The 10032-nt window shown below is 37.9% G+C and overlaps 1 pseudogene; it reads right to left on the bottom strand.

The window, feature by feature from the left end:
• Positions 1–7145: 7145 nt before the first annotated feature.
• On the bottom strand, positions 7146–7278 carry LOC123841285 (U4 spliceosomal RNA; annotated as a pseudogene).
• Positions 7279–10032: the final 2754 nt, after the last annotated feature.

The following is a 10032-nucleotide window of genomic DNA, read 5'->3' on the forward strand; positions in this document are numbered from 1 at the left end:
GAAGATCCCTACCCTTCCAGGGCAGTGTAGACTCTGAGATTAGTAAATAAATCTCCTTCCCATAAACCCCAGGCATTTTTCAAACTGCTACTTCTATGCGATATCTAGGCAGGGTTATTTGTAATGGGGCTCTTTAAGGGTGGGGACTCAGTTTCCTATTTCTCTCTGGTTCTCTCAGAGCTAAGCCTACTGATTTTTAAAGTACCTGGAGGTAGGACCCACTGATTATAAAAACTTGTGAAGTTAAGCCCCACTGGTTTTCAAAGTCAAATGTTATAGAGACTTTTCTTACCAGTGCAGGGCTCCTGTGCCTGAGGTCCCTGGTGTGGGGTCTGATCATATCACTTCTCCATGCTTGTGGTGTCTTTCCCATTTGTAGTTAGTCTCCCCTGGGGTTTGGTTCCCAACCTTTCCCTACCCTTTTAGACGTGCCCTCCTCTCCATGATTAACTGTGGAAAGTCTATTCTGCTAGTCTTTGTGTCATTTTCTGAGTTAGTTGAACTAATGTGGCTGTTATCTTGGTGTGTCCATGGGAGAAGGTGAGCTTAGGATCCTCCTATTCCACCATCTTCCCAGAAGGAAAAGCAATATTTTACATGCTTAAGATATATCAGTAGGAAAAGTAGTGAGAGAAGGCTTTCATCATTAAGCTTATATCCTATCAAAGGTAGGTGAGTAATAAGTAAAGGACCATAAATAAAGTATGTAAAATAAAAATGAATGATGAATAAAGAAAAAGGTCATGTCAGATAAGAGGAATAGAACATAGTGGAGCAGGTCATAGGTTGAATTTTAAATGAAGCGGTCAAGATAGATCTCATTGAAGAAGTGAAATGTTAGAAAAATACTTTAAATACTTTTTAAAAAAGTTGTATAGAGGGCGCCTGGGTGGCTCAGACGGTTAAGCGTCTGCCTTCGGCTCAGATCATGATCGAGTCCCGCATCGGGCCCCCTGCTCCTTGGGAGCCTGCTTCTCCCTCTGCTTCTCTCTCTCTCTCTCTGTCTCTCATGAATAAATAAATAAAATCTTTAAAAAAAAGTTGTATAGAATATTTGATGTTACTATGATACCATAGAAATACCAAGTATCACAAAAGCAAAAAAAAAAAAAAAAAGAGTAGTACAAAATGGTCCCATGATTCTATGAAAGATGTGATGTTTTCATCATTTCATATGTGTAATCCAGGAAGTGGAAAGGCCCTAGACGAGAGAACATCCAGCTTGCTGAATGGAAGGCACAGGGGCCAGTATGGCAGGGACTGAGTGATGGAGATGACAAGTGAGAGAAGAAACCAAGTTGGAAAGACCCTCATCCAGAGATGGCACAGTCATTCAATGTGTTATCTCACGGTATTGATTTCATCTTTTATTCTGGGTGTGACAAGGAATCACTGAAGAGTTTTGAGAGACAAAATTTGACTCACATTTTATAAGTTTGGGTCTGGCTGCTGAGGCAATGGGCTGTAGAGCTCAAGCTAAAAGCAGGAAAGGAGGCTATTTCTGTGACCCAGGTGGTGGCAGCCTCCAAGTGGAAGATGAGAAGTGATGATTCTGGATGTGTTTTAAAGATACAGCCAACATGATATCCTGAAAAATCTGAAAGGGATCAGGATAACTTCTTGGGTCTTTGAGTAATTAGATGTAAGGAGTTGCCATCAGCTGGGATACAGGAAGCCATGGATGGAGCAGATTTGGGGTAAAGATTGGAGTTTGGTTTTGGACTGTATTATCTCCTAGATATTTATATAGAGATATCAAGTGTGCAGGTTTTTTGTTTCTGTTTTTCAAAGAAGTCTTATGGAAACTCAGTAAGTAGGAGATACGAAAGAGAAGCTTGTAGGGTTGAAGTGAGAGGAGAAGGTGATGAGGAGGAACAGTGGAGAAATGCACTCCCCATGCATCTGCTCTCTTCCCCATGGGCTGTAGAGGTAGCTCTGCACCAGCCCAGTGACCTTCATAACAGATCCTGATTTCAGCAGTCTCATTTATAAATGTAGAAACATACACAAAACAATTTGGAGATGACTACACATTCAATTAATAACAGGATCCAGTAAACTCTGACCTCTCAACTTCCAGTCCATTGTTCTTCCAGTAACTATCAATGGTTGCACATGGTGTTCTTGAGAACACTCTTGTTCCCAGACTTTGGTTTTTGTGGACCAGTTAAGTTTCAAAAATCCTTTCAAGTTCCTTGAGAGTATTACTAAATTCTAATTCATCCAAGTAAGAATCTTAAAAAAAGTATATAGATTTATATCTCTGAAATTAAAAAAAAAAAAAAACTAATAATAAAAACAAAAAAATAATAAAAATAAAAACCAAAGAAGAAAGATAGAGCAACTAAAGAACACACATACAACTACCATCATTTCCTATAAACCAGAAAATATTCACAAGAAGAAATCAGAAGGCATTTATTTAATCTCAGAATGAAAGACAGACCTTCTTAAGAAGGGACAGTTGGCAATTTGACCTTGGCTCTTTTTCATACATACCAAAGCTTGTGAATTTGTATGTTCCTTATTCCTGCAATGCCATAAAAATTTCATCACAAAAATTTTTAGCTGCAGGGTTTTCTAAGCCACAATTTTCTACTAAGGGGCATGCGAAGAAAAAAAACTAAGATTGATAGAAAATATCTTGCTCAACCCATGGATGCTTCCTTTGTCTTATTTATCCACCTTCTTTTGGTAGATCTGGATCATTTCCACTTTGAAGAGGGAGAAGCTATGTCTCTCTGGACAGCCAAGTTGGCTGCAGAGAACAGAATATTTGCCCTAGAGGCAAGAACGAGTGAAGCTCCATTCCCCTGTGAACTCACAAGGGCACATTGCCATCATTCTCTGCTTTAAAAAGCTTCCCAATCTTTTATGCTCAATGGTCATGACTACCTGTTATTATTCAGTTCAATTTAATTCATTTGGGTTCAGAAGAATCTAATCACCATGTGTTCTATGCCAGGTACATCTCAGATGCTATACAAGACACCAGAGCTTCTGGAAACACCTTCTATTACAGTAAGTCATGCAATGTGCTCAAAGAGACCAGAGAAGTATACAGGAAGTGTTTGAAGAGCACATAAAGAAACAACTAACATTTTGGTTGAGGCAATGAGCACAGAAAGAAACAACTAACATTTTGGTTGGGACAATGATCAATGTTCATTGTTGTTGTGGGCAATGGGAAGCATATTATCAGAGAAGGTTACAGAGGGGAAGGTATAGCTGAGTTGGAGTTTGAAAGATCAGTCAGTGTTTACAAGACAGAAACAGCTGACAGGACAAAGAAAAAGCATGAACAAAGGTGAAAAGATATGGAATGGCACATGTGGGAGAAAAGAATAATCTGGTTTGTCATTGAAGTGACTGGAAAGGAGACTGGCTCCTGATTGTGAAGGTATATCCATGTCAGGCGGTAGAATCTGAGTCTCATCCTTGAGAATTTTTCAGCAGGAGAGTGATACAACCTGATCATTTTAGAAAATTCACTCTGGTGGCAAAGAGCATGCTGGATTTGGGGTGAGACAGACTGGAGGCAGGAAAAACAGCTAGAATGCTGTTAAAATAGTCTGAGTGAGAGATGTGTGAGTTCTGAGCTTGGCAATGTGGACAGAGAGGAGGATAAAGATTCAAGAGGTGTGATCTTCTAATCAGCACCGAGTAGCTGTAAAGGTCCAATCATCCTGCCCCTCCGGCACAAGCTCCATTCACTTGAAAATAGCAGTATTAATTTTGGTAAAGCAAAGCACCTTAGTAAAATGTAAAATATGGGTAACCACCTAAGGCAGCATCCTACAATCTCTGTGATGGGCACTAAAAGCCATCCTCAGCCAGGTGCTAAGTTGGACTTCATAGAAATTCTTAACAGCAATAATAAAAATAATATGGCCCTCTAGAAAGCTAGAAATGTATTTGAACACACAGATTTTTATTAGTACCACAAACTTTCCATCAGGCTTTCCACATTTGATTTGTCAGAGCAGGGCTGTGATATGTCAATAAGCAGAGAGTGTCATTAAGGTGAGAAAGTGGGTCTGAAGCTGGGTGTTTCACCCTGAGGTTTACTGAGATTTTCATGTTTATCCAAAACACCCTGGATTTTGTCTTGAAATGGGATTTGACTTGCTTGATTTTTCTCTGGAATATTAGAGCTGTATCACCAGAAATGCAATCTAAATCTTTGACTCCTTTCTGTGCCCTCATTGTGTCTGTGAATAGGAGATGCCAGAATCTACCAATGCCACATGCCAAATCCGGAACCGTGGCAGCTGTCCCAACTCTGAATCTAGTGCCTTTTCACTAGACTCTGCTGTCTTTTCAAGGAATTCCTTCAAAGAATTTCCTCCCTTTGAATACCCCAGCTCTTATGTTATATGCACCCCAATGATTTAGGACCTGATGTGCTATTTCCATTTATTCTTCTCTACATATTACTGTCTCCTGCATGTTCTTGCTTTAATTTAGTTACACTCCCTTAGGTTAGCATGGTTTTCCCTTGGCCTTGTCCTCCCCATGTTCAGTGTTTCTATTTTGTTTGATATTGTGGGTTAAGAGGACCTGCTTTTTTCTCTATCCCAGAAACACATCTACTGCATCATGTTTACTACTACAAGCACATGATCAGGGAAAACCCTCTGTATTCTGCTAATTTCACAAGTCAAACCCTGTTGGGATCTCTCTCCAGCCCTGCTATTACCCAAAGGTTTTCTGTCACATCTGCCATTTTCTGATCCCCTATTCTTCAGATTTTTCATAATCAGAGGTTCTGGTCCCAGTAAAGCAACCTGGGCAGATTCATATTTCACTTTTTCTGTAACTTGAGAATAGGTCTTATTCACTTGTTGGACAAATCCTTTGAGTGCCTACAATGTGCTAGGCATTGATCTAAGTTAAAGGGACATACAGCTGAACAAAATAGATGCAAATTTTATTTGCTAGTGGAAGAGATAAGAATTAAACAATTAATGACAAAATTATATAATTACAAAGTGAGAAAACTATTATGAAATGTAATCAGCATGTATAGGATAATTAAATTGTTTGCAGTATTGGATCCAGGACAGAGAGAAAAGTTCAAGAGAAGGTTTGGGAGAAAGTAATATTCAAGCAGAGACCAAAGGAATGATCCAGATGAAGGATGGAGAGATAAGCAGCAACAGTGCAGGCAAGGGAACAGTGTGTGTGAAAACACTGTCTAGGGCATAGTCTGGTTGTGTTTGAAGAACCTAAAGGCCCCAGTGACTGGAACTTCCCACAGAATGACACCAGAGGAACGCACAGGACTTGGATCATGCAGGGCCTTGGTCGACATGGTGAAGCCTTGGGATTTTATTCCAAGTTCAGTAGAATGTCCACTAAAGGTTTTAAGCAGTAAAACAACTAGATCAGTCTTTCATTTTAGGAATGTTACTTTTCACTTCTTCATGGAGAATGGATGAGGGGATGAGAGAGTTAAGTAGAATAGTGAGGAGGAGAACAGTTAAAAAGATACTGCTCAAGTTCTAATAAGAGATAATAGTGTCTCTGCCAAGGAAGAACCTCTTCATTGCAAAATAGGAGAGGTACTCTATGTATACATATGGTTCCTAGAAGAGTTTTGCAAAAAAGATGGCCTACTTCTTTCCCCCCTTTCACTTTCTTCTTCTCCCCCCTCCTTTCTCCTGCTTGTCCTTTCACCTCCTCTTCCTTCTCCTCCTTCCCCTCCTTCTCCTTCTCCTTTTCCTCCCCTCCCTCCTCCTCCCCTTCAGTGCTATAAACTGATTCCTTTTAGAGTTTAAGCCTATTCTAATTCTACAACCTGAAACAAAACATATGATATTTAACTAAGGCTCTGAATGCAATGTGGCTTTCAACAATCAGGTAATTGTGGACTCATCCTTTGGGATAAATGTTTATTCAGTGTCATGTGTTACTCTAATTCTCATTCAATCCATAGAGAGAACTTTGTTTTCAAACTAGTTTTTTTTTTTTTTTAATTTACCATTAGGATTGCATGCCTTTCTTCACAAAAACAATAAAATAAACAAAACACATTAAAACAAAGCAAACAGACAAATCCACCAAATACCATGGAGGTATCCCAGAAGGAACTTGAGATGTCAGTGCTAAAGTGAACTTTATTTTAGATCATATATACAACATCTTATTTTTAAAGATGAGGAGACTAAAGCTCAGAGAAGAGTGACTTGCCCTAAATCCCACAACCAGAAATAGCAAATTCTAGAATAAATAAATGTAGGTGTCCTGACTCCTGGGCTAGTATTTCTATAACTATAATTAATTAATTTTTTAAAATTTTCTTGCTTCCTTTTTTTGTCTTTCAGATCTCTACCATTTCCACAAATTGTCCCTGTCTTCCAACCATTGTGATTTCCACTGCAAAAATCCAATCAGATAAGCAGTGCAATCTAACTAGTTGGCTAACGTTCCAGATTAATAACTTTTCCCATTATCAAAGGAATTGAAACAATAATTTTCCTATACCAAGCCCAGCATTGTATTTGTAGAGCCATATTTGACCATAAAGAAGGTTCATTCAGCTGATTAAGATCAGCTTATAAATTCTCCTGTCATCTGCTATTATTTACACTAAAGTGAAAGCATCTTCGTTTCTTGTTCACTCCTCTTATTGTGCTCATTGATAGAAATATCATTCTTGTAGTCAATGGGAATTCAATTACACCAATTTAAAGACTTGTATTAAGTACTTAATGGACTGTTTTCTGCCTCTTATTCTGGAGATTCAGCTCATTTCCTACAGAAAATATAATGAGCTTTATTGTTTTTTGACAAGTGGCCTTTGTTTTAACCTTTCAACTTTACCCTTTCCCCATGCATGCTTCATCTACACTTTCCTATTTCATCATAGACATGCTTCAAGACAAATCTTTTATTTTTAAGCCATAATTGCTACTTTTCTTTTCATTAGCAATGTGCCAAAAATATAAACTACAAAGATACATATATTGGTGATATGGGGTCCTCGTTGCTTGGAAACAGGGGACCTAAATTGCCAGAGTTATCAGTTAGGATTGTGTGCATGTTTCTGTATTATAAGCCAACTGACTGTAGAAGTTACAATGCTCACATCTTGCCACTGCATGTCAGCTGGAAAGAGGAAGTAAAGAATCTTGCATGCTCCACTGTCTTAGCAGTCTTTTGTGTTGGCTGTGACAGTCACAGAGTCAAAAACATTACAAAGGTAATTTTTTCAATTAGCAATAATCATGCCTCGGATAAACCTCATTGGCTATGATACTGCCACTGCGCAAAGTTACACAAGTAATTTTTTGTTAGGTGTGCCAGGCAGCCTAGGCTACAGCTGAACTATGAAGTTCTCAGTCTCCAGCAAACAAATCGTCTCTATATACTCATACTACTGTTGGCTCAGGTTTTGATTTAAAAACATTCAATGTAGGGGTGCCTGGGTGGCTCAGTTGGTTAAGCGACTGCCTTCGGCTCAGGTCATGATCCTGGAGTCCCGGAATCGAGTCCCACATCGGGCTCCCTGCTCAGCAGGGGGTCTGCTTCTCCCTCTGACCCTCTTCCCTCTCGTGCTCTCTGTCTCTCATTCTCTCTCTCAAATAAATAAATAAAATCTTTAAAAAAATAAAATAAAATAAAAATAAAAAAATAAAAAGTAAAAAATAACATTCAATGCATTCATCATAAGAGTTCAGAAATCTTTTCCTGAGAAAAATACATATAATTGCTAGGTAGTCAAACAGCCATCAGAAATTTGATAAGGTTTAATTGGGATGTAGGACTGAAGGTGTTAAGGACTTACATGAAAGAAATGGAATTGATCACAAATAACCCTTACCTCACACCTAGTCTTGGTTCCCAGTTGGTGTCTGCCACCACACTAGAGAGGGAATCCAAACACAAATCATACTGATGAGCAACAATATAGCCTTACCATCTCTGGTCCCTGTCCTACCTGACTTGATCACAGTGTCAGTTCCCTGTAGATAATAGAAGAGGAAAGAAGGCAGGCTTGTGTGTGGTGAAAAATGTGTGTATGCAGAGGTGCACATGTGAGAATATACTGAAATGAGGAAGAGTAATTACTTTCTTAGATCCATAGACATGAGTATTGACTATGGTTATTCTTTAAAAATATAACTGAGTAAGCTGATTTCCTCATTGGTTATTCTTCAAGCATTTGTAAACTCACAAAATTTCCACTCCTCCAGAATTATTGTAACTCTGACAGAATTACACCCTGGGGATATACCTGTACTGGTGGTGTGAACTCTTATGTTTGTCTGCACATAAGGCTTTCAATCATTTGCATTTTTAAACGAAACCAAATTTCCAAATTTAGAAAATTAATATACCTATTCCTCCCTTCTTTTAAAATATGAAGTACTTTTATTTAAAAAATGAAAAGTTATGACTTTAAAAAGTGGAATCCAAATAGGAAAATAAAATTGCTTTATTCTTTCAACTTGATTCTTTCCAAAGCTAACTTTTCAGAAGGACACTATGATGGAAACAAATTCCATCCATTTGATTGCAGAATCAAATACAAAACTAAATATATCCTTTATCTAAATTAATATAGATTATTCACAATTTGTTCAAGTCTTAAGAAGTTCTTAACATCCAAAACCAATGAGGCTACTTTCCCTAAGGGGCAAATCTTTACTTAATGTGATCTTGGTCTCTATTGTAATTGATTTCTGTGTTTCTAAGATTGATATTAATCTGAAGCATCCGAAAAAAGAAGGCAGAGTATTATTTCCATCTTTGCATTATCATAAAATGCCACCCACTGAGTAGATAAATAGATGAACCAGATCTAGAAATCACAGGTTTGGGTAAACAGCAGGGTTTTAGGAGTTGTTTATCTCTTTTCTTTTCCTTCCTTGTGAGAAATGCATTCACTGTTAGTAATTCCTTAGGTACCCCACATCCAGGACAAAGGAATTGGAAAAAACTGTACTACAACAATACCTTAAGTTTCCCATCTATAAATGTTGACTTTCCATGAGTAATGGGTCCCTGAGGCCATGTCTATGCTGCAACTCAATATCACTTTGAAAGTTCAAAGAATTAAATAATGGAATTGATCAAAGAGATGCCCGCACCTCTCACATTCAGTCCTAGTGCTTGTTTTTGCTTGATTTTCACACCAACCACTTATTTCCACCGTTTTTTATTCTAAGTCATTCCTAAAGCTGAAAACCATGTGTAAGATTGCTTTTCAGTCATTTGAGATTTCCTTGAGACAATGCCTTTGCTAATTTTGGAGGATTTCATTGAGAAAATCCAGCCTTTGTGGTCAAACAATTTAAAAGTATGTTAACATTTAATTAGTTCCTACTATGTACCCATTTCTGTGCTACGTGAGGTTTATTATCTCATTTAATCTTCACAGCAATTTTAAGATGCAAATAAATATATTATTTACATTGTAAAGGCTAGAAAACAGATGGTAAGAAAATTTGTAATTTGCCCAAAGTCACCCAATAATTAAGTGGAGGATTGTGGATTTAAAGTTAGGTCTTCTGGGTATGGAATTACAGAGTTTTTGTTATTGTTGCTTGTTTTCTTTTTTGTGTGTGTGGTTTAACGTTTCTAAGATGAACAAGCTTTAAATTAGATATAAACTACACTCACATATGTTATTTTTTTTTTTAATGGTACCTGTTTTACTGTTTCTTAGGGGTGATGATGTAAGAAATTAGAAATCCATTATCTTTAAGGACCAAGCTAGAATTCAGTGAGTTTCCACTTGGAAATGTATCAATGAGAACAATTATTACAGTGAGCAACTCCCTTTCTCCTCCCCTCTGCTATCTTCCTCTTCCTCCTTACTCCTTCCCTCCCTCCTTTCCTTCCTTTCTCTTTTTCTCTTTCTTTCTTTTCTTTTCTTTTTTTCTCTCTCCTTTTCTCCCTCCTTCCCATCCTTCATTCTTCTTTCTTTCCTTCCTTCCTTCCTTCCTTCCTTCCTTCCTTCCTTCCTTCCTTCCTTCCTTCCTTCGTTTCTTCCTTTCTTTGAATGGCACCAAAAATCTCAGCATT

The sequence above is a fragment of the Mirounga angustirostris genome, unplaced genomic scaffold, assembly GCF_029215605.1.
Source record: "Mirounga angustirostris isolate CCGP_5_RB_7025 unplaced genomic scaffold, mMirAng1.0.hap1 SCAF_2, whole genome shotgun sequence".
In the NCBI taxonomy this organism is placed as follows: Eukaryota; Metazoa; Chordata; class Mammalia; order Carnivora; family Phocidae; genus Mirounga; species Mirounga angustirostris.